Source organism: Cetorhinus maximus, chromosome 2, assembly GCF_964194155.1.
Source record: "Cetorhinus maximus chromosome 2, sCetMax3.hap1.1, whole genome shotgun sequence".
In the NCBI taxonomy this organism is placed as follows: Eukaryota; Metazoa; Chordata; class Chondrichthyes; order Lamniformes; family Cetorhinidae; genus Cetorhinus; species Cetorhinus maximus.
The window spans coordinates 76,281,506-76,306,343 of NC_135880.1; the positions used below are offsets into that span (position 1 = coordinate 76,281,506).

At 43.7% G+C, this 24,838-nt stretch overlaps 1 long non-coding RNA gene across 5 annotated transcripts in view; it reads right to left on the reverse strand.

Annotated features, from left to right (window-relative positions):
• Window positions 1–11,100: 11,100 nt before the first annotated feature.
• The window catches only part of LOC144695323 (uncharacterized), a 53,258-nt gene continuing 39,520 nt past the window's right edge, over window positions 11,101–24,838 (reverse strand). For all 5 annotated transcript variants that reach the window (XR_013579937.1, XR_013579936.1, XR_013579929.1 and 2 more), the window contains exon 5: window positions 11,101–13,356. This is a non-coding gene — a long non-coding RNA (uncharacterized LOC144695323). The remainder of the gene's footprint in view (window positions 13,357–24,838) is intronic.

Here is a 24,838-nt window from a genome sequence, read left to right on the forward strand (position 1 = left end):
GTATGATAGCTGCTATCTCAACTTCCACTGCAGCACACAGGTGGAGGCCAACCAATGTCTCACTGTTGCAGTGGAGGCCTAGAGTGAGGTCATGAGATCCATACTTTCTGCCTTGTAAGTTCAGACTGCTGCCATCACAGCTGCAGATCTCAGTGCACAAAGGGCATGCAGGATTATTAGGACTGTGGAGGCACCAACCTCTGCGAGTGGCAGTGGCACCATGGTGCACGAACCTGCTGTCCTCTCTCAGAATGATAGCATTTGTTCTTACACTTCTTCCACTCCGCCAATGCACTTGGTGTTGCCTCACAGCCAGCTGGCCTAGGCTGCTGCCACCCATGCTGAGATGGTGCAGTCTGAAGCCAAGCTCTCAAGGCCCAGAGTTGCTTGAGAGCATTCTGCAAAGCCATCTGCAGTCTCTCCCATTGAAAGTCAGCTGCCTTCCACCAGCCATGCTGACTGGTGTAGAACAGGACATTGTTTCTACAGGCAGACAGCTTGCTTAATGATATTTCATGTGGTTCCGTGGCTTTCTTTGCATGTGCACTCTCCTCACATGGTAAAATGGGAGAGAGGGGTCAACCACGTGTAGAGGGGGTAGCCCTTTTCCGCAAGTAACCAGTCTCTGGTTCCTCTTGGAGGGCCAAAGACAGTGGGTAGGGCTGAATGGAGCAGGATGAATGCATCATGGCTACTGCCAGGATAATGGGTATTCACTGACATGATGTTTATGACATGGTCACGCACTAATTGCATGTTTATGGAATGGAACCACTTGTACCTTTCCCCAATGTCATGGGGATCCCACAGAGTCACATGTGTGCAGGCAGTGGCGGGCTGCAGTATTAGGAATTCAGCTATCTTGGCAAAGCCACATGCCCTTTCGTGTTGCTTGTCCCTTCTGAGTGAGAGGACAATGTACTGGCCTTGTCTGGAGTAGATGATCTCTGTGATGTTGCAGAAGTTTCAGTGAATGGTGCATGAGGAAATATTGGAGATGTTTCAGGCCCTTGCCTGGAAGGGCCCAGCCACATAAAAAATTAAGGTGACGGTGATATGCAGATCAATGGGCACTGCAATCCCAACCCCCACACCTCAGGCAGCAATTCCTGTCTCCTCCATGATTTTAAGCAGCAGCTCTCAAAAAAAATCTTCAAAAACACATTACAGTAATTCCACAAACTCACTCTTAGCAGAAATAAGTCAAAATCATCTCACCTATAAATTATTTAAGATGTTATATACTTGCATTGGAAGGTTCACTAAGCTGAATCCTGGGATGAAGGGGTTGTCTTATGAGGAAAGGTTGAGCAAGTTAAGCCCTAACTCACTGTAGTTAGAAGAATAAGAGGTGATCTTATTGAAACATATAAGATTCTGAAGGGATAGATGCTGGGAGGATGTTTCCTCTCATGGAGGAATTAGAACTAGGGGGCACAGTTTAAAAATAAGGGGTCTTCCACTTCAAATGGAAATGAGGGATTTCTTTTCTCAGAGGGTTGTTAGTCTGTGGAATTCTCTTCCACAGAAAGCAGTGGAGGCTTGGTCATTGAATAAATTCAAGGCTGAGTTTGACAAGTTTTTGATCAAAAAGGAAGTCAAAGGTTGTGGGAGGCAGGCAGGAAAGTGGAGTTAAGGCCTCAATCACCAGCCACGATCTTATTGAATGGTGGAGCAGGCTTGATGGGTTGAATGGCCTACTCCTGCTGCTAATTCTTATGATCTTAAGTTGTTGCCTGGTCCTTTGAATAACTCTAGCGCTGGATCCCTCTTGCAGCTGAACATATGATCTTTAATGGGTGATCAGTGAATAAGTTGAATGGATCGGTATGGTCTAAGTTTTAATACAGCATCAAATCAACCAATAAGACTGATCGATGTCATGACTGCACCAACCCAGAGGCTTCTGGTGCACACAGCGGGTACACACCTGAAAGCCCTTCTCAGTATGAGATTCCACATTGGCTGCAAGTGGCTGGAGATGCAGATCGCCCCACTAAGTGGACGTTCATCATCCACAGCACATTCTATACCAGCAGAGGGAAAGTAAAAACAAATAAGAGAAGTAAAGAGAGAATATGAGAAGAGCCTGGCAATTATCATAAAATCCACCAGTGGTTGGCAAGATTCTAGAAACAACTATTCGGGATAGAATTAGTAGTCACATGGGCCTGAATCTGCTGGTCGGTGTGCAGGGGCGGGCCCCACTCGCCGACACGTAAAATGACGCGCAGTGACGTTGGCCATGCGTCCCAATGTCAACGTGCGTCATTCTGATCCTCAGTTCGGCAAGCGCACGCATCGGAGTCGGCTATGCGCCCGCTGAACTGTCAAAGGCCTATTAAAGCCATTAATTAACTAATTTAATTGATTCTCAGGGCTGCCCGACCAACCTTAAAGTTGGCGGGCAGGCGAAGAGCCCTGGCGGCCTTTGCATTTATCATGAAACCTCATCCACGGGCAGGATGAGGTTTCATGAAGTGTTTATTAATTAAATAAAATTTTTATTAAAATTTATTGACATGTCCCAGCTCATGTGATACTGTCACATGAGGGGACATGTCTGAATAATTTTTTCTATTTTTTTTGAAGTTTTCATAAAGAAAATAATCTCCCTGCAGAACGGAGCTGCCTCAGGGAGATCTCTGCGCCCTTTTGCGCGCATGTTCGAAAGAGCACAGGCCCAGGCACCCTCCTCCCCCCGCCTGCACAGGGAGCGCTCAGCGCTTCTGGGTGCGGGTCACACTGGGCGAGCGTTAATTGGCCCGCACATGTAAAATGGCACGCAGCCGATCACGGGCGGCGATCGGCTGAGTGCCCACCCATGCCCACTCCCACCCAGCCCACCCAACAGGGGGAAAATTCTTCCCGTGGTAAAATATGTGTTGATAAGGAAGAGCCAGCATGGATTTCTAAAAGTGGAAATCGTGTTTAACTAACTTGCTGGAGTTTTTTGAAGAGGTAACAGAAAAGGTCGATAAGGGCAATGCTGTTGGTGTGGTGTACATGGACTTTGAAAAGGCATTTAACACAGTACCACACAATCGACTTCTGAGAAAAGTTATTGCTCATGGAATAAAAGGGACAGTAGCAACATGGATACAAAATTGGCTGAGAAATAGGAAGCAGAGAATAATGGTCAATGGATATATTTTGGGCTGGAGGAAGGTTTGCAGTGGAGTTCCCCAGGAGTCGGCATTGGGACCCTTGCTGTTCTTGATATATATCAATGATCTAGATGTTGGTGTGCAGGGGACAATTTCAAAGTTTGCAGATGATACGAAGCTTGGGAATGTTGTGAACTGTGAGGAGGATGGTGTGGAACTTCAAGAGGACATAGACAAGCTGGTGGAGTGGGCATATAGGTGCCAGATGAAGTTCAATGCAGAGAAATGTGAGGTAATGCATTTTGGTAGGGAGAACATGGCAGACAATATAAAACAAGGTGTGAAATTTTGAAGGAGGTACAGGAGCAGGAAGACTTGGGTGTATATGTGCATAGATCATTGAAGGTGGCAGGACAGGTGGAGAGATCAGTTAATAAAGCATATAGTATCCTGGGCTTTATTAATAGGGGCATGGAGTACAAGAGCAAGGAGATTATGCTGAATTTATATAAGACGCTAGTTAGTGTCTTCAGCTGGAATATTGTGCACAATTCTGGGCACCATATTATAGGAAGGATGTGAACACATTGGAGAGAGTGCAGAAGAGGTTTACAAGAATGGTTCCAGGGATGAGAAACTTCACTATGAGGAAAGGTTGGGATTGTTCTCCTTGGAGAGAAGAAGGCTGAGGGGAGATTTGATAGAGGTGTTCAAAATCATGAGGGGGCTGGACAGAGTAGATAGGGAGAAGCTGTTCCCACTCGCAAAAGGATCAAGAACAAGAGGGCACAGGTTTAAAGTGATTTGCAAAAGAAACAAGTGTGACGTGAGAAAAAACTTTTTTATACAACATGTGGTTCGGGTCTGGAATGCACTGCCGGGAAGTGTGGTGGAGGCAGGTTCAATCTAGGCATTCGAGAGAGCATTAGATGATTATTTGAATATAAACAGTGTGCAAGGGTATGGGGAAAAGGCAGGGCAATGGTACTAGGTCATAATGCTCATTTGGAGAGCTGGTGCAGACGTGAAGGGCCAAATGGCCTCCTTCTGTGCCGTTAAGATTCTGTGATCCTGTTCTCTATAGGCATATAAATAGTAAAAGGGTGGCAAAAGGAGAAGTGGGGCCTATTATGGACTTTAAATAGGATTTACATATGTAGGCAAAGGGCAAGGCTGAGGCACTAAATGAGAACATTGCATCTATCTTTACTAAGGAAGCAGACGTTGCCCATATAACAGTGAAAGAGGAGATAGTTGAGACACTTGATGGCTAAAAATTGATGAAGAGTAAGTATTGGATAGGCTGGCTGTATTTAAAGTTGATAAGTCACCAAGACCAGATGAGATGCATCAAAGGATACTGAGAGAAGTAAGGGTGGGAATTACGGAGGCACTGGGCATAATTTTTCAATCCTCCTTCGATGTGGGGTGATACCAAAGGACTGGAGAATTGCAAACATTACACCCTTGTTCAATAGAAGGTGTAAAGATAAGCCCAGCAATTTTAGGCCAGTCAGTTAGTGGTTGGGAAATAATGAATTGGGACAAAATTAATAATTAATCCATATTTGCCTAAGTGACTAACAAAAGCCAACACAGATTTGTTAAGGGCAAATAGTGTTTAACTAACTTGTTTGAGCTATTTGATAAGGTAACAGATAGGGTAGATGAGGACAATGTGGTTGATGTTGTGTGCATGGACTTCCAAAAGGCATTTTACAAAGTGCTGCATAAAGGCTTGTGAGCAAAGTTAGGACTCATGGAATAAAAGGGACAGTAGCAGCATGGATATGAAATTGGCTAAAGTGACAGGAAACAGGCAGTAGTGAATGATGGTTTTAAACAGTTTATAGTGGAGTTCTCCAGGGGTTCAGTGCTGGGACCCCTGCTTTTATTGTTAAATATTAATGACCTAGATTTGAATTTACAGGACAGATGACACAAAATTTGGAAGTATTTTGAGCTGTGAGGCGGATATTAAACCTCAGAAGTTCGTAGAAAGGCAGGTGCAATGGGTGGACACAAAGGCAGATGAAATTTAATGAAGAGAAGTGTGAAATGATTCATTGTGATAGGAAGAATGAGGGGATGCAACATAAAATAAAGGGCACAATTCTAATGACGGTGCAGGAGCAGAGGAACCTGAAGGTATATGTGCACAGATCATTGAAGGAGGCAGGGCAGATTGAGAGCACAGTTAATAAAGCCTATATGATCCTGGGCTTTATCAACAGGGGCATGAAGTCCAAAAGCAAGGAAATTATGACAAACCTGTATAAAACGTTGGTGGCCTCAACTGGAGTATTGCATCCATTTCTGGGCATCACACTCTAGGAACGATGTGAAAGTGTTGAAGAGGGTGCAGAAAAGATTCTCAAGAATGTTTCCAGAGATGAGAAACTTGAATGATGTGGATTGATTGGCAAAACTGCTGCTGCTCTCCTTAGAGGGCAGAAGGTTGGGAGGAGATTTGATAGAGGTGTTCAAAATCACGAGGGGTCTGGATAGAGTAGATAGGGAGAAACTGTTCCGATTGGTGGAAGGATCAAGAACCAGAGGGCACAGATTTGAGGTGATTGGCAAAAGAAGCAATAGGAGCATGCGGAAAAACCTTATTAAACAAATAGCATTTAGGATCTGGAATGCACTGCCTGAGAGTCTGGTAGAGGCAAATTCAATGGAGGCTTTCAAAAGATAATTTAATAATTATCTGAAGTGAAAAAATTTGCAGGGCTGCGGGGAAAAAGCCGGGGAGCGGAACTAGGTAAATAGCTCTTGCAGAGAACTGGCACAAATACGATGGGCTGAATTGCCTCCTTCTATTCTATAACCATCCTATGATTCTATGATGAACCAAGTGAATTATTTACATAAAACCTTAGTTAATTAAACATTTATAAGGTTATATAGAGTTGGCAGTGCAGCTGGTGTGCCATATTTGCAGTACGTGGAGTTTGTCGCGAGCAGCATGATCCCAGGCAACCCACATCTGCAGTAAATGTCTACAAATGTCTTCACCAAGCATGCTGTAGCCATTGGATTAGCATAGGAGCACTTGCACAGGCTGAGGCACACAGAAAATTAGCACTAAGAGAATGAAAAAGGGCAATTAGTTGACCTTGGAATGGTTTTATTTATGTTGGTTTGGAATGTTTGTTTTGTGGTGTTTTTGATTGTAGCATTTTGGCCAAGAGGACGCTGTGCTGATCAGTAATGGATATAAGATGAGGCATGGGACTGCTGGTGAATGCAGAATTGAGATTGTCGTCACTGGAATTGCAGTTGGATAAGCCAGTCATGGACAGCCCGGGCAGAAAGTGTTTGTCTGGGTTGCCTTCTTCCCCTTCTCTTCCTGCCTCTTCGAAGATTGTCCTCCTCTGTGTTGCTTATGCTCATTCTCACTCATGCTGCAAGTTAAGGGGCATACAAACTACAGCATCCGTGACTGGGAGTAACAGGTGTGAGAAGAGCCCTTGTGAATGCAGACGAAATCCTTCACCAGGTGCCACACCAATCCCTGTAGACTTCATCCACTTTAAGTGCCAGGACAAACTTCCAAACTATTGTATTTATTTAGCAAAAGCCAGTAAAAGTTAATCAGCAACTAACCTGAAAGTTGGGAATGATCCCTTTAAAGTAGTACTGGTGGGGTGTCCTTTCTGCCTCTCAACGCATATTCAGCTGTGCGAAGTTAGGAGAGGGTGTTACATTGAGCGGGGAGATTGAAAATGGCACTGCACCATTCAAAGCAGCATTGCAACACAAGCATTATGGTCTGCATATTCTGCATATCTCTGGCACACACTCTTCGAGTTTGTGCTACCACCCTTCCTAAAATAGCCTTCAGCACGACCTGCGCTAAATGTATGTGTATGGCATGAATGCCATTTTAGGACCAAAATTGCACCTGTGGTGCCCAAACGGGCACTACACAACCAAATTTTTAGCCGTCTGCCTCTCTCTGACACAATCTATTTGCTTTTACCCAAATTGCTACTCTGCCCTACACATTTGACTTTGCTCTTCAGATTTGTACATTTACCCTTACCTTGACCCTCCCTCCCCCTTATTAGTTTAAAGCCACATCTACACTCTAGTTATTTGATACACCAGACCTCTGATCTCAGGGAAATATCTCTCTTTCCCTATACAGGTGTATGCCTCATGAATTAAAACCCTTGCTTCCCACACCACTCTTTCTACAATGCACTTAAACCTCTAATCTGTTTGTCTCTATACAAATAACACAGGTAGTAATCCAGAGATGATTACATTTGAGGTTCTGTTTTTTTAATTTCTAACCCAGATCCTCAAACTCATTCGGCAGAACTGAATTATTACTTATCCTACATGGACCACAAAAGCTGGAACCTCTCTTTTCTTCTCAGCCACGAGATGTCCTTAACCCTTATGTTGGGCAGGCAACACAGCCTTCGGGACTCATGGTCATGGTTGCAGAGAACAGCACCCCTGACTATACCATTCCTTACAACTACCACATTCCTTTTTGCTCTCCCCCACCTCACCTCACTGATTTGACTTGGCCTCCTGTATTACTGTACCATGGCCAAATTGCCTATCCTCCCTCTGGTATCTCCTGGACATTGGCCATAAATGTACGCATGTAAAGAATGTGTTATCTAGTGTAAAAGCCTAAAATCTGGCATTCATCATCAACAAATTTGCTACAGTTAACAGGATAATGCTGAGAAGTCTATAAGAAATGTTACTGATCTACTTTATATGAGGTTATGGTAACAAAATTATCCCCTCTGTCATACAAACGTTTTATAACATAATGGCCCGTCTTATGGACCCAATAGCGGTGACCATGATTCAATGCTACTGATGGCTGCAAAAGCACCACGGCTTCCAGAGATAACACTTGCACCTAAAGCCGGGAGTTGCGATTCTGCAAACTGATGGTTCAGCCAGGCATGTTTCTGAAGGGGCATTGGCATGAAATTGAGACACTTGGGCTGATTGCCCAGAAGTTGCACTTGCTTTTAGAGATTTTTTAGATCTGATAATAGTGAGCGCAGAGCCTGCTCAAGAACCAATCCCTTTAAACCCAAAACCTACAAGTGTCAAAACACTCCAGCTTCTCTCCCCCACAACCCACCCTCCACCACCACCCTGTCCCCCCGGCAACACCGGCTCCCCCGTCAAACCCCTGGCTCACCCCGTCCCCCTTGGTCACCCCATGACAACCGCCACCCCTGCAACACCCCCCCCCCACCCTACACACACACACACTGATCACACCCTGTCACTCCACCAGCTTCCTCCACCGGCTCCTCCACTCCTGCCCCCACCCACCCCTGGCACAATCTCGACCTCTGTATGATGCAAAAGTCATGGACCTTCATATCTACCTGGCTCCATTTAATCCATGCCATCCAAAAGCACTCATCTGATCAAATAACCATTTACCAAGTTAAAATAATCAAGAATAACATTAACTAACTATCATCTAACTAAACAGCTTTTATTTGCTTTATAACAATTTTCATGCTGAATGCACTGTTGGATACATTAAGGTTCTGGAGACTCTAATTGATCAATATATTGATTTCTTAAAACAGCTCAATCTTTTTGACATATGGAGCACCTTATCACATCTGGTTAGAACATTTCATCTTTTTATATTAGATGAACATAGAGATCATGTCATTGCAGTTATGTCAATCAGGCAAAAATATTAGAATTAATGTATTTCAGGATTATTTTAGCACCAGTTACATGTTTTTCCAAATTATAATGGAACAGCTTTTAATTTTAATTGCAGTCTTAAAACTCGGGTTATGGTTACATAAATGTTCACTGTTTAAAAGCACAAGATGAATGCCTAGGTATACGGATGACTAAATTATTTTTACATCAGTTAAAAAGGAATTTGCAAATGATGCTTTAAATTCAGAAGCACGAGCTCCACCTTGTTATTTAATAGATTTTCACTGGTCACACTGAAGGTTACTTAGCACAATTTTAAAACTGTTATAAAAGTGTTAGATGTATTTTAAAGTTTGTAAGTTTTAAAAAATGTCCTAATTGTTTTAGAGTATTATAAATCATAAACTTATCTGTCACTGAGCTGAACACAGATCTTAAGTGGCATGTATTCAGCTTGTGACGTCAAAATGGGGCATGGCTTCAATGGCAGTACACCATGTTGGAAGCTCTTGTTGCTTGTCCCTCCCAACAGTACGCCCTGCTGCAGGAAGATGAGGGAGCTTTCCCTGCAGACTACCAACCAGTTAAGTTTATATTTTTTGTATAGCCTATGGTGTAAGTCACAGCTTGGCTGCTGACAGGACGATCCAGGGCACTATATACTGTAACCCTTTTCTATGATATGGTCACAACTCCTCAGATACTGAGGCTATCTATACCTGCATGCAGCAAGACCTGGACAACATTTGGCTTGGGCTGAAAAGTGGCAAGTATAATTTGCGCCACACAAGTGCCAGACTAAAACTATTTCCAAAGAGAAGATAACCACCTCCCTCCCCTTGATGTTCAACAGCATTACCCTCACTGAATCCCCCGCCATCAACATCCTGGGTAAGGGGGATACTATTGACCAGAAGCTAACCAGTCACAAAAATACAGCAGGTTAGAGGCTGGGAATTCTGTGACAAGTAACTCACCTCCTGACTCCCCAAAGCCTGTCCACCATCTACAAGGCACAAGTCAGGAGTGTGATGGAATGCCTGGATAAATGCAGCTGTAATAATACTCAAAAGGCTCAATACCATACAGGACAAAGCAGCCCATTTGATTGGCACCCCATCTAGCATCTTAAATATTCAGTCCCTCCACCACTAGCACACAGTGGCAATACAATGCAGCAACTTGCCAAGCTTCCTTCAATAGCACCTTCCAAACCTGTGACCTCTAGCACCCAGAAGGGCAAGGGCAACAGATGCATGGGACCACCACATCTGCCAGTTCCCCTCCAAGAAACACACCTTCCTGACTTGGAGCTAAACTGTGTCCTTCACTGTCACTGGATCAAAATCCTGGAACTCCCTCCCTAACAGCACTGTGGGTGCACCTGAACCACATGGACTGCAGTGGTTCAAGATCAAGCTCATCACCACTTTCTCAAGAGCAATTAGGGATGGGTAACAAATGCTAGCATTGCCAATGATGTTCACATCCCGTTAACAAATAATATAAATTATTTGTGACAGGAAAAGATAAACATAGCAAATCCAGATAAATAAAGTGGAGTAAATGTACTTTGTTCCCATAAAGCGGAAGCTATTTGTGGCAGAGATATATGAAGTGCAGAGAAAACTCTTAAATAGACTCTCAAATGGACAGAAGACTGGCTGATCTTCCCTCTACTTAGCCCAGGAACACCAAGATCAATGTTAGCATGCCTACTGGTATGTCAACTGAGATTAGCTAGCAATACTGATCAAATTTCAAACTTTTTATCTTTTTGGCTTTGTATCAAGTTAGAGAGTAGATTTGCCCTCTAAGAATTTGGCTTGCTTAATTTTTTCCATTAAGAAAAAGTTAGCACAAAATACTTGATCTTATCTGATCCATAATGTGCATTTCCTATAAATGTAGTATAACTGTAGCTATGGGAAGATGGTGGTGTAGTTGTAATGTCACTGGACTAGCAATTTAGAGGCTCAGGCTATTGCTGTGGGGACATGGGATTATATCCAACCATAGTAGCTGGTAAAATTTAAATTCAATTTTAAAAATCTGGAATTGAAAGGTAGTCCCTGTAATAGTGACCACGAAGCTATTGTCAATTGTCATAAAAACTCATCTGGTTCACTAATATCTTTTAGCAAAGGAAATCTGCTGTCCTTACCTGGTCCGGCCTACATGTGATTTCAGATCCACATCTGAAATGGCCGAGCAAGTCACTCAGTTCAAGCACAATTAGGGATGGGCAACAAATGCTGGCCTTGCCAGTGACACCCACATCCCATGAACAAAGCAAATAAAAGCACTTTCAAAATTATACTTAATGTTGACTTTGAATATTTATTGAAGAATTCCCACTAAAATAAGCACAAAATAGTGTTACACTTGAGTATATGGGGTATAACAGTAAAGCAGTTGAAGGTCACATTTTCAATAAAACATGTATTTTTATCATAAAGCAATCTGTATACATCTGCAAAGTGCCACTAAAGTACTACTTGGCTAGTTACACAACTAAATTCTAATCAAACATAAATTTAAACACAGTAAATAATGAATACATGCATCAGCATTTAACAGTCAGAAACTGGAATAGTTTAGAACAAGCAGGAAGGCCTGCATGGAAGGAAGAGCTATGAAGACATTAAAATATTTCTTAAGGTGGGCTTTCAGACCATATCAAACACAGCAGCACCTCATACTTGGTGGTAATATATGATTTTATTTTAAAAGGGAGCAAACACAAAATAGCAAACATCCTTTTCTCCCCACTTTTTCCCTCTGTTTGCAGTGAGTATTTAGACCTTTTGTTCTTCAGCAAAAATGAAGGATAGCTTCTTTGAGAAAATAAAAACAAATCTGGGGATAAAATGGACACTACGCCACCTTTGTTTCCACAATGAGCTATCCAGTCAACTGCATTTACTGTTCAGCTTTATAGTATTTTCTTGTAGGTTGGCAAATGTTCCACGGTTATAATTGGTACTAAGACTGTGAAGGTGTCAACTAATTTCCTCTTACATGTCGTTTATAACTATAATTGCCTGACAAAAAGGAAAGCCTCGCAGAGATTGGTATAGGCCTATTTAAGATAAAAAGGTTGGCACCATGAATAATATACTACTGACTTGGTGAGAGTTGCTCTTGGAACTAATAAATCTGAAAAAAAAAGTTGGCTCTAATTTACTGAATTGTGGCAAGAATGGAACTGATTCTCGTGTAAAAAGAGAGAATTGGGTTCTGCACATCCCACTTTTGGCAATGCATTCTTCCGCGCCATTCACTTGCTGTCAAAGAAAGGGTCTTCTATTGGCAAGTACTTCTTTCTCAGAACATTTATATTTTATGTTATATTATATTCTATGGATATTACCCTAATATTTTTCCCCAGTCACCCCGTTACTTTCAATCGCCTAGTTTTGAAATTATTGAAACGTGAAATACCTTAAGCTTACTTTATGGTCACATTTAGTGTGTTTTATCCATTAAGGACGTAATTCAAAGCAACAAAATCTCTTGTCTCAACCTGCAGCTGAGTATTTAAAAATGCATTTTTAAAAGATTTCTTAAAACTACGAAAGAAGTACCTAAAGGGAAAAAGTAATTTAAAAAGGTAAGGTTGCAATGCTGCAATTGTCCCTTTATCACTCAGGCACTTTCATGCACCCAGTTTACTACAACTCAACTCTTCAGTCAACAGGTACTGCTCCTAGCTTAATAGGTTCAATATGAAAGTCATCACACATTCAGAAACAAGTCAATCCAGTCCAAAAAATGAAAGCAATCAGAAAAGCATCAATACCCTCCCAGAACAGGGAAAATAAAAATAAAAATCCATCAGAGCTACCTTGCCAAGGAGCATGTTTAAAATCCAAAATAGCACCATTCATCAGTGTCTCATATCCTGTGGCAGCACCTCAATCACTTACCACAAGGAAACAATGCATTACATACTATTACAGTATTTCTATACATAAAATTTACATGGCTAAAATATGAGGTTACATAGGCGATTGAAGATTTCAGACATACATTATGAATAACAAGCTTAATACATTAAAATAAAATGTAAGGGACTCTCAGCCTTTGTATTCTATTTGTTAGTAATGAGAAAGTCACATGTAAAAGAGGAAACGCTTTGGTTGTATACTTCCAATGGAATAATGGAAGACAATGTGGTGCATGGTACGAACAGGCCTGAAGGCCCACCTGTATTGGTTGTAAACATTGTTGTTCACAGTGTGTATATTTTAGTGTTTCCAGTTTAGTGAAACAGATATTTCTTGTTTTGTGGTAATATTGTCCATGGTACAAATCAGCCAGGTTCAGAGTCCCCTCAATTTGTTTTATCTAAAAATTAAAATAAACACAAACTCTGAAACTGTGCCATCTCATCAAAACCCATACACCAAGTCAATACACATGGAAGAATAATGATTGAAAATAGAGTGACTCCATTTTCTTTTGGCAAAACATGAATCTGCCTCCATTGAAGGAGTCAGTCCAAGGACTTCGCTCTTCTTGTTCCCCTTCTTGAAGCCGGTATTTTTTCCTGGTGGGAGGCATGAAGCATTCCCTTTAAAGAAAACACAGCATTAAATTCAGCTCAAACCATTTATGTACGGCATAGTTCCTCAATCAGATTTTTAGATGAGAACATTGTACAAAAAATTATTTATCAGGAATAAATGTAAATTTAGCATTAATTAAAGATGAATCCTTACTTTCACATTTGTGCAAACCATCCAATAATTAATCACTGCCAGTACTAGAAATTTTGTTAAAATAAATTGCATCAACGAATAGATTTTTTGATGTATATGATCTTTACCCCAAGAATGTTCCCACCCCTTCAAGTTTAAAATGCAGCGTTTGTATTTATTCCCTGTTAAAATTCCTCATCAAAACTACTACTTTCTCTCACCCTAGTCATTCCAGTGGCATACCTCTCATTTCACTCCCTTAAGTCAAAGGTATGCAGATTTCACAAAATTGTTACAGTTCCGAAGGAGGCCATTCAGCCCACCATGTCTAACCCGACTCTCCGAATAAGCATTTACTTAGTGTCGTTCTCCTGCCTTTTCCCTACAGCCCTACATTTTCATGAATGTCTTTAGCGGACAACTGGTTTAGTCGTCCATCGCCAGATCTGGTTGGACCACGTAAGCATTATTGGGTCCTGCTCTCCATTACTAAAACTGCTTACCATTCAAAGATCATCCAGGAATACAAAGATCATCCAGGAATACAAAGATCATCCAGGAATACAAGGATAACCCCGGCTTCTCTTCACCACAAATTGTCTTCTGAAATCATCTTCCCCTGCCTCCTCCACCCTCACCTCTAACAATTTGTATGAGGAACTCATGGACATTTTTGCCACAAAGATCAAGACCACCTGTTCAGCTGCCTCTCTGTCTTCCCTCCCTTTCCCTAACCCATTGGGCCTAACCTTCCTTTACGTTCCCCACTACCCTAGCCCTAATTCATATTTTTCTCTAGATTCTGTTTCCTCTCCTGCTTTGTTTTCTCCAAGCTCATTTTGTCCGCGAGACCCACCGCCTGCTCCCTCAATCTTATTCCAACCGAACTGCAGCATCCAACTTCCCTTCCTGGGTCCCATGTTAGCTGACCTCTCCTCAGGTATCATCTGCTATCATCACCCTCTCCTCAAGACACCCACCCTTGGGCCCTCTGTTCTTTTGTCCATCTCTAACCTCCCCCTCCTCTCCAAGCTTCAAAGTGTTGTGTTGTTGCCGTCTCCCAAATCTATGCCCATTTTCCCCACAATTCCATATTTGTATCCCTCCAATCAGCTTTCTGGCCCTGCCTCAGCAGGGGAGTGACCTTTATCAAAGTCACAAAGAATGTTCTCCGTGAACAGTGCAAGAAGTCTGCTGCCATTTTTAAATGCTCAAAACATGCAGCAGACAAATCACTCACCAAAAGCAGCAGCGGCCTTGGATCAATAATATGAACTTCAACTGACCGAATTACTCAAATGTGGTGGTGATGGTGTATTAGATTACTCAGGGAGTCCGAGTTGCTCTGGCAATGTGCACCTTTACATCCCCGTTTAGTCTGGACCTATGGATAGTGATGGTAGAGGCTCCAACATTCTTTCCATCACATGGCTGACCAGGAATCTCTCCCGTTCTTACTGCCTGCGATTGGCATGTGTTGGCAGGATAATATTCAACCTATTTGGCTGCATTATGAACATACCTTCCTTGGCAACCAAGTCCTGGGGTGGGACTAGAGCCCAGGGCTCCTGGCGCAGAGACCAGGACACTAGCCACTGCACCACAAGGCCACCCAACTCAAACATAGGGACACTGAAATGCTCAAATGTAAGTTAAAGGTAGTAATTTCATCTCAGGACTAAGGATAGGTTCAGAAACTGTTCAAACTTCACTAAGGGCAAAATTTAATCCAGGCGATGGGGGTCTTGCCTGCTGGCTGCAGAGCCAGCAAGAGCCCCACACCACCTTCCTTAGGGGAAGGCGCACTGTCAGTCAGGCACTTATGTGGCCAATGAATGGCCATTCCTGGGATCAAAGGACGGGTGGGGGGGGGGGGGTCATGCCATCCTCCCACCCGAGAGCAGCCGGCCAATCAAAGGCCTTCATTGCAGGCAAAGCCACTGGGTGAGTGGTGGTAGCTGCCATTCATGCACCCACCAGAGGCCCAGGATCAACGAGGGACCCAGGAGGCAGGTGGGATGGAAGTTGCACAGAGGGGTCACTGGCTAGAGGGATGGGGACGGTCAGGAGTAAGGACAGGGAGGTGGCTCTTAGCCAATGCATGGTCCCTTGATCAGGCAATGAGTGCTTTTGAACAAGGGCTCCCCCTTGGGAGTACGCAACATTTTGAACTTGGCGTGTGGAAACTGTCGCACCCGCCGCTGGCTGAACAACAGCAGCAGCAGGAAGAGGCCATAAAGTGGGTGTTAACTGACATCATGGCAGGAAGGCCATCCACGAGCCTTCCTGTTCTGGACTTCTGGTTCCTTAGCCAGCTACCTCTCTGCACAACCCCCATACCACCATAACTCGCCTGTCTGATCCTGGGCCTCTGGTGGGTGCATTAATGGCAGCTACCATCGCTCTCCCAGAGGCGCTGCCTGCAATGATGCGCTGCAGGTCCCTGACTAATCAGGCCAGAGGCAGGAAAGCAGCAGGGTCCCCACGCCACACCCTCTAGCCCGATTTAATGCCCCCAGCCTCCAAACTCACCTCAGAGGAGGTTATTAAATTCCACCCTGAGTTTCAGGTAAGCTAACATCCTTAAATATATTTATTTCTTTTTCAATGTCTCCCTGACATCTAATATTCCAGAAGATATCTATTAAATATTCTTAGCAAATATTAAATGTTCAGAAGAAAAGTAAGTAATATATACTAAAGTTAACACACATTCTGCATCCTCAAAGTGGTCGAATCATTCAGATTTTTTCCTGCTGGTCAAGCCACTCAGTCTGTGCTGTGGCAAAGCTTCTCTTAAAGAAGATAGACCTGAAAACCTGGTGGTATTGCCAAAACAAAACATTACTGCCCCCACCCTATGTACCTCCCACTTCCTGCTAGTCTCCCCACTGAGCACCACGCAGTTTCCCTGGGGCTTACTGCTTTTTATTATAGCTCACACAAGGAGAAAACATTGTTGGCAGAAACACAAGCAGAGTTTCCTTTTCAAGTTTCTAACTCCTTGCTTTAACACCACTAGCATGGACTACAAATTAAACAAAAACAAAAATTGCTGGAAAAACTCAGCAGGTCTGACAGCATCTGTGGAGTGAAAGACAGAGTTAATGTTTCGAGTCCGTATGACTTCTTCAGAACTGGACTACAAATGACATCATTTTAACGGAAGGGTAGACAGGAGGTTTAAAATGATAGTTGTCATGTTAAATTTTCCTTGTCATAAATTTCAACATGGAGCACAGCAGATGTATATCGGATAGAGTTGAATATCAGAAAATGAAGAATGAACAAAACCTTCAGTGGGTCTCCTAATTCACAGTTCTTGAAGTTTGTAATGTTTCCAGTAGCAAATTACTCCATGTTTTCTGATGAATCTGCTCCCGTTTGCCACTGGATATATGAATACTTCAATTATGTGTATTGAGTATGGTTCACCAGGTAGCAAATTAAAGTGAGTGGTGTAAGCTTTTTACTTCCCTTGCCGCTGAGTCCCACACCCCACTTTATTTGGACACATTTCAGGGTGGAACTTCCTCCTGCCCTAGAAAACACCACTGACCCCAGCTATATTTCCTGCTAACCTAACACCTAACCTCCTACCCCTCCCATATTTCTGATATGTGGATGATACGTTTGCTATATTTAAATCCGCAGCTGCATGTAATAATTTCGTTTCATGTCTTGATGGGCTCCATTCTGCGCTCAAATTCACCTTTGAAATGGAGCAGTCAAATAATCTCCCCATCCTTTATATATGAGGTGAGAAATCTGAGAAATCTAACACAGTCTACCGCAAGCCTACCTTCACTGGACAATACACGTGTTGGGATTCTTACAGTTCCACGTGCTATAAGATTGGCTTAATCAACAACCTTGTAAATAGGGCCCGAGCCATTTGCTCACCATGCAAGCTTGATGCTGAAACAGGTTGCATCAAAGGCATCCTGCAGGATAATGGCTACCCTCAACAGATCCTTTTGCACTGTATATCGCACAAACTCATGAACTAAGGCCGTCACTTTCGGCCCTGAAAAGTGCCCAGTCTACCTCAGATTACCATGGAAGGGCAAGGTATCTCAAAACCTTTGAGCAATAGGTGAAGCTAGCTGTTTCACGCTGCTACTACGCAGTAGCAACACGAGTGGTCTTTGTCACTAAAGGATGCTGCCGTCAAGCCAAAAAGACACTCTGCCTGCCACACAAAAAAGTAATGTGGTATATGAGCTTCAGTGCCAGTGTGATGTTAGGTATGTAGGCCGTACGTCCCAAAAACTGGCAGATCGTTATCAAACAGCATATCCCAGCCGCAATTTGCAACGGGCAAGGTACAGGCCGTACCCAACCAGCCTGTACTTGCAAAACGCAAAACAGTGTCCAACATTGGATGTGATTCCGCGACTGGACAATATTTGCTAAATAATCCTCAGTGTGCTAAGAATTACACTGACAACCAATTTAAGATTGTCAGTTGGGCTTGCAGTGTGCTGCCTTTGTATGTATTGGATTCTACATATATTAATACACAGGGTTCTGTTCTTTGCAGACAGAAAGAACATGTGCACGCATTGCATCTGTTTCAGCTAACAGGTGACAGCCATTTGCTGACTCATTCCTCAGGGCAATGCCTTGACCAATCAGCATCAAGCTGCCTGGTTTAAATTTCAAATGGTTAGCAGTTAATTGTCAGTCACCATCATTGGTGCATTCTCCATGGTAGCGCCTCTGCCAGAATCCACTTGCCAACCGATCAGCACTCTCTTTACATACAGCATAAATTGTTGTTTTCCTCTTATATTGGTATTCTTGCCAAGTGTCCTGATGAGTGCAAGACGAAAAGCTTCAACATATCTCTTTTTTCAGCAATAATCAAGTTCTATACTACCAAACGACTATTCCTGTGCTGTAGACATTTACACGCAGGCATCTCAGCCTTCACTAGAGAGTCATGCCAGTCTAGAGATGAATACTTGCGTGATGAATACATGGAGTAAAATATGATGAATACATGGAGTAAAATAATGTTTCAAAAAGAAGCTTTGACTGCACTAGGAGTGCTCATGCCCGTAGAACCATTGAATAGAATCATAGATGATTACAGCACAGGAGGAGGCCGTTTGACCCAACGAGTCCATGGCGGCTCCCTGCGAGAGCAACTTAGCTAGTCCGACTCCCAGCCCTCTCCCCATAACTGTACAATTTTCATTTTCCTTCAGGTGCTTATCCAATTCCCCCCTGAAAGTCAAGGTTGAATCTGCCTATGCTACCCTTTTGGGCATTGCATTCCAGATTGCAACCACTTGCTGCATTAAATGAATGCTTTTCTTTAGATGGCTTTTAGCTCTTTTGCCAACTACTTTAACCTTGTCTCTTCTGGTTCTGAACCCTTTAGGCAACGAGCGGAATTGTCCATGCCGACTGGCATCACGTGTGTTCGGTGGCATGAGTGTGGACAATATGGCAAGAAGGCCAAAAATTGGTTTCACGACGTTGTGAAACTAGTTTGCGATCGTCCACTCAGCCCATTGATGGCGAGCCACATTTCCTGCCATCGGACGTCAGGAACCTCATTGCAACACATTAGCATATCATTATAAAGCTAGCCCCGGACTCATCCCCCCCACCCCTGGATCACCTGCCCATGTCAGCATGATTGCAAGCTGACATGTTACACAACAGTAGATAAAACAGCATGCACTTGGCAGGCTGCACTTTGAGGAGAATTCAGTGGTCAGTGCACAGTAATGTTGCGGAGCGCCCTTGAGGGACGCCTGTTAGACATCAAGGTTGAGGCACGTTGGGGGGGGGGGGGGGGGAGTGTCAGCAAAAGCTGCCCTGCAATTGAGGCAAACTTTGTGAGGGGAGGGGGGTGGCAAAGACTGCCCTGCATTTGAAGGTAGCGCACAAGTACGTGCCAGGGTTGGGTGAGGGAAGTGGCCACGCATTAGGGAAACCTTGTATAAAGTGACCATTCCTCTGCAGCTGAGACATTTCAGACGCAGCCACAATGATATGACGAGTTGGACCTCTAGCTTATCTGCACACTCAAGCAATGCAGAGGCATAAAAGTGCCACCGCGTGCTCCAGAACTTTTCACTCCTTGGGCACAGTCTGCAAACTAATGAGCATTTTGGTGAACTGCAGAACAGGTGGACGACTGGGCACGTACAATCCTGCTAAAGCTGGCCATGGAGCGGTCACTGGTGGAGACGCTCAGAACCCCTTGCAATGTCATCATCCCATCTTAAGAACATAAGAAATAGGAGCAGGAGTAGGCCATTCAGCCCCTCAAGCCTACCCTGCCATTCAATAAGATCATGGCTGATCTGCCCCAGGCCTCAACTCCTCTTTCATGCCAGCTCCTCATAGCCCTCAGCTCCCTGATATTTCAAAAATCTAACTAACTCCTCTTTAAATACTTTCAGTGATCTAGCCCCCACAACTCTCTGGGGTATAGAATTCCAGACATTCACTACCCTCTGAGAGAAGAAATTCCTTCGCATCTCAGTTTTAAATGAGTGTCCCCTTATTCTGCAACTATGCCCCCTAGTTCGAGATTCCTCCACTAGTGGAAATATCTTCTCAACATCTACCCTGTCAAGCCCCCTCAGAATCTTCTACGTTTCAATATGATCACCCCTCATTCTTCTAAACTCTAATGAATAAAGGCCTAACCTGTTTAGCCGTTCTTGATGAGTCAACCCCTTCATCCCAGGAATCAGCCTAATCTCTTTTGAACTGCCTCCAATACCAGTACATACTTTCTTAAATACGGGGACCAAAACTGTACACAGTACTCCAGGTGTGGCCTCACCAACACCCTGTACAGTTGTAAGAAGACTTCCCTATTTTTAAACTCTAACCCCCTAGCAATACAGGCCAAAATTCCATTTGCCTTCTTAACTACTTGCTGCACCTGCATGTTAACTTTGTGTTTCATGCACAAGAACACCCAGGTCCCTCTGTGCTGCACTTTTTTGGAGTCTCTCTCCATTTAAATATTCCTACCAAAGTGCATGACCTCACACTAACCTACATTAAACTCCACCTGCCAAGTTTTTGCCCACTCACTCAACCGATCTATATCTCCTTGCAGATTCCTTATGCCCTCATCACAACATGCCTTCCCACCTATTTTTGTATCATCAGCAAATTTGGATACATTAAACTCTGCTCCCTCTTCCAAGTTAATATAGATAGTAAATAATTGAGGCCCTAGGACTGATCCTTGCGGCACTCCACTAGTTACGTCTTTCCAACCTGAAAAAGACCCATTAATCCCAATTCTCTGTCTGCTGTGTGTTAACCAATCCTCAATCCATGCTAATACATTACCCCAATATCGTGAGCTCCTATCTTGTGCAATAACCTTTTATGTGGCACCTTATTGAATGCCTTCTGGAAATCCTAATACACTACATCTACCGGTTCCCCATTTATCAACTCTGCTTGTTATATCCTCAAAGAACTCTAGCAAATTTATCAAACATGATTTCCCTTTCACAAAACGATGTTGACTCTGATTGCGTTAAGCTTTTCTAAATGTCCTATTTCTTCCTTAATAATTGACTCCAGCATTTTCCTAATGACAGATGTTAGGCTAACTGGCCTATAGTTTCCTGCTTTATCTCCCACCCTTCTTGAACAGGGGCGTCACATTAGCAGTTTTCCAATCCGCTGGGACCCTCCTGGAATCCAGTAAGCTCTGGAATATTTCGACCAATGCCTCCACTATCTCTGCAGCCACTTCCTTTAAAACTTTTGGATGCAGGCCATCAGATCCTGGCAACTTGTCTGCCTTTAGTCCCATTACTTTGTCAAATACTTTGTCCATCATGATAGAGACTGTTACAAGATCTTTCCTCCCATTAGCTCCATGCATATTTGATATCTTTGAAGACCGATGCAAAATATTGGTTTAAATTATCTGCCATTTCCCTGTTCCCCATTATCAATTCTTCAGTTGCATCCTCCAAGGGTCCCACACTCACTTTAGCCACATTCTTTTTATATACCCATAGAAGCTCTTGCTGTTTGTTTCTGTATTTCTTGCCAATTTACTTTCATAATCAATTTTCTCCCTCTTTATTGGCTTTTTAATCATCCACTGCTGGTTCATAAAAAATTCCCAAACCTCTGGCCTACCACTAGTTTGTGCCGCTTTGTGTACCTTAGTTTTTGATTGGATACTCTCCTTGACCACCTTTGTTAACCACGGGTGGTTCATCCTTCTCATCGAGTCCTTCTTTTTGATCGGGATAAATTTTTTGCTGAGCTTTATGAAACATCTGCTTAAATGTCTGGCACTGCTCATCCACTGACCTTCCCCTTAGTCTTATTTTCCGAGCCCATTTTAGACAACTCTTTCTTCATACCTCTGTAATTGCCCTTTTTAAGTTGACGGTATTGGTTTGAAACCCAAGTTGCTTGCCCTCAAACTGAATTTGAAATTCCACCATGTTGTGATCACCACCCCCTAGTGGATCCATAATACGAGATTTCTTAATCTTACCTCATTACACATTACTAGATCTAAAATAGCCTGTTCCTGGGTAGGTTCTGCAATGTATTGCTCTAAGAAACAAACCCTGATACACTCTTCAAATTTGTCTTCCATGTTACCCCTGCCAATCTGATTTGTCCAATTAATATGCAGATTAAAATCACCCACAACAATTGTAGCGCCCTTCTTAAACGCCTCCATTATTTCCCGGTTTATACTTTGTCCTCCAGTGAGGCAACTCTTCGGGTGCCTATAGACGACTCCCACCCATGACTTCTTTCACTTGCTATTCCTCATTTCCACCCAAAGATTCCACATCACGATCTATCGCACCTATATCACTACTCACCACCACACTGATACCTTCCTTTATTAACAAAGCTACCCCACTTACTTTTCCTTTTTGCCTATTTTTCCGGAACGCCGAATACCCTTGAATATTGAGTTCCCAGTCTTGATCACCCTGAACCATGTCTCTGTAATAGCCATCAAGTCATATTTATTTATTTCTATTTGTGCCATCAACTCATTTATCTTGTTACAAATGCTGCGTGTGTTCAGATAAGGAGCCTTAAGCTTCAACTTTTTACCATTATTACTCATTCTGGTTCTGATTTCTGTTGCACTCTTCTACTTATATTTTCTGCCCCTTCCTGTCACACTTTGATTATCGTTCGCCTCTTCACTACCCTGAACCTCTGCTTTCTCGTTTCTTTTTGATTTTTTAAAACTTCCCTTCAATTGAACCCTCTCCCCACACTAATTAGTTTAAAGTCCTATCTACAACCCTAGTTATACAATTCGCCAGGACACTGGTCCCAGCATTGCTCAAATGAAGCCTGTCCCAATGAAACAGCTCTCTCCTTCTCCGGTACTGGTGCCAGTGCCCTATGAATCGGAACCCGTTTCTCCCACACCAATCTTTGAGCCATGCATTTACCTCTCTAATCTTATTTACCCTGCGCCAATTTGCACGTGGCTCAGGTAGTAATCCTGAGACTACCACCTTTGTTGTTCTGCTTTTTAATTTAGCCCCGAGCTACTCGTAGTCCCTCAGCAGAAACTCTTTCCCAGTCCTACTTCCCTTCCCACTCCAAGTTCCTCTCCAGCCCAGAAAAAATGTCCTTAACCTTGGCACTAGGTCAGCAACACAGCCTTCGGGACTCTGTCTTTGCTGCAGAGAACAGTATCTGTTCCCCTAATTATGCTATCCCCTTTTACTACTACATTTTTCTTTTCTCCTCCCACTTGAATGGTGCTCTGCACCACAGTGCTATGGTCAGTTTGCTCATCCTCCCTGCAGTCTGTGCCCTTGTCCACACTGGAAGCAAGAACCTCGTACCTATTGGACAAGGGCACTGGCTGAAGCTCGTCCAAAGCTAAGTTCTGGATCCTCATACCTGCCTCACTCGCAGCCACACCCTCCTGTCCCTGACCACGGTCCATATTTGATGTAATTAATATAAGGTGCGTGACTACCTCCTGAAACAGTGTCCAGGTAACTCTCCCCCTCCCTATGTGTTGCAGTGTCCACAGCTCAGATTCCAGCTCATCAACTCTGAGCCAAAGTTCCTCCAGCAGCCAACACTTACTGCTGATGTGGTCACCGTGATCATACCGGCGTCCACCAAACCCCTCATACTATGGCTGCAACACATTGCCTGCCCAGCCATCTCTATTATTTTTAATTAATTTGGGTGTTAAATATTTTGAACGTGAACTTCTTAACTGTATTCTTCAGCTGTAATAATGTCTCCTGATTTAGACCACTTGGCCAACCAAGAGACATGGAAGAGATACTCACCAATTGCCTACCTGTTTTCTTGTGATGTCACACTTTGGCTCTGACACATAGAAACAGGTTGAAGGGGCTCTCTGCTGCGGGTTTTTATCTTCCGCCACTGTTGCCCTTCTCACACAGGTCCGCTCTCCTCACGCTATTTTATTCTGTGTCTCCGCTCTCCTCACGCTCTTTTATTCTGTGTCTCCGCTCTCCTCACACTCTTTTATCCTGCGTCTCTGCCACTCTCTTTTATCCTGTTTAGACCAGTCTCCCCCATGATGCAAGCTAACCGTGCAGTTTGCAGTGCAGATTAGGAGAGTACCTGCGCCTGAGCTGAGGGCACAGCATGCAATCCAATGGGCAAAGCTGCCGCCAATCGGTCGATGGAGTGGGGCGGTGGAAAGTGGGATTTCGGGCAGCCTTGCAGTGCACTACGCTCTGGCCATCTAAGTGGTGACCAACACTCTTTAGAATGCATTAAAGGGCCTTCAGACTTAACGAAGACAGGTTCTTAGCACACTCATGCTAACCCACACGGCTCTCTTTTTCATCCTGCAGGAGGAGTGCATCAGGATCTTGGAGCCTGGTGAACTAGCTGTATGCCTCATGAGGTACAGAGAGTGGAGATAACGGGGAAGAGAGCGACTGAGATGCCTGGCTGCGCAGAGGGAGGAGCAGCACCCTCAGGAAGCAGGGGCGGATAGCGCTCCCGCACACGCTGCTGAAGAGCCACAGCAGGCCATCAGTGGTCGGTGCCTAGCCAGGATCTATAGACACTGCCTTTCATTCCTGCCGAAGACCGAGAACCAGTGTCACTGAAGACTGCGCATGTCTAGGGCATCAGTCGCTCACATCTGACAGCTACTGCAGGATTTGGCGCCATGTGGACATGGAGGGCATCCATTGCCAGTGGCTTTGAAAATGACCATGGCGCTCAATTTCTATGCCAGTGGCTCCTTTCAGGGCTCCACAGGTGACCTCTGTGGGATATCACAAGCCTCCACCCACAAATACATCCATGAGGTCACAGATGCCATCTTTGCGAGGGCACACAACTTTGTGCATTTTGCCC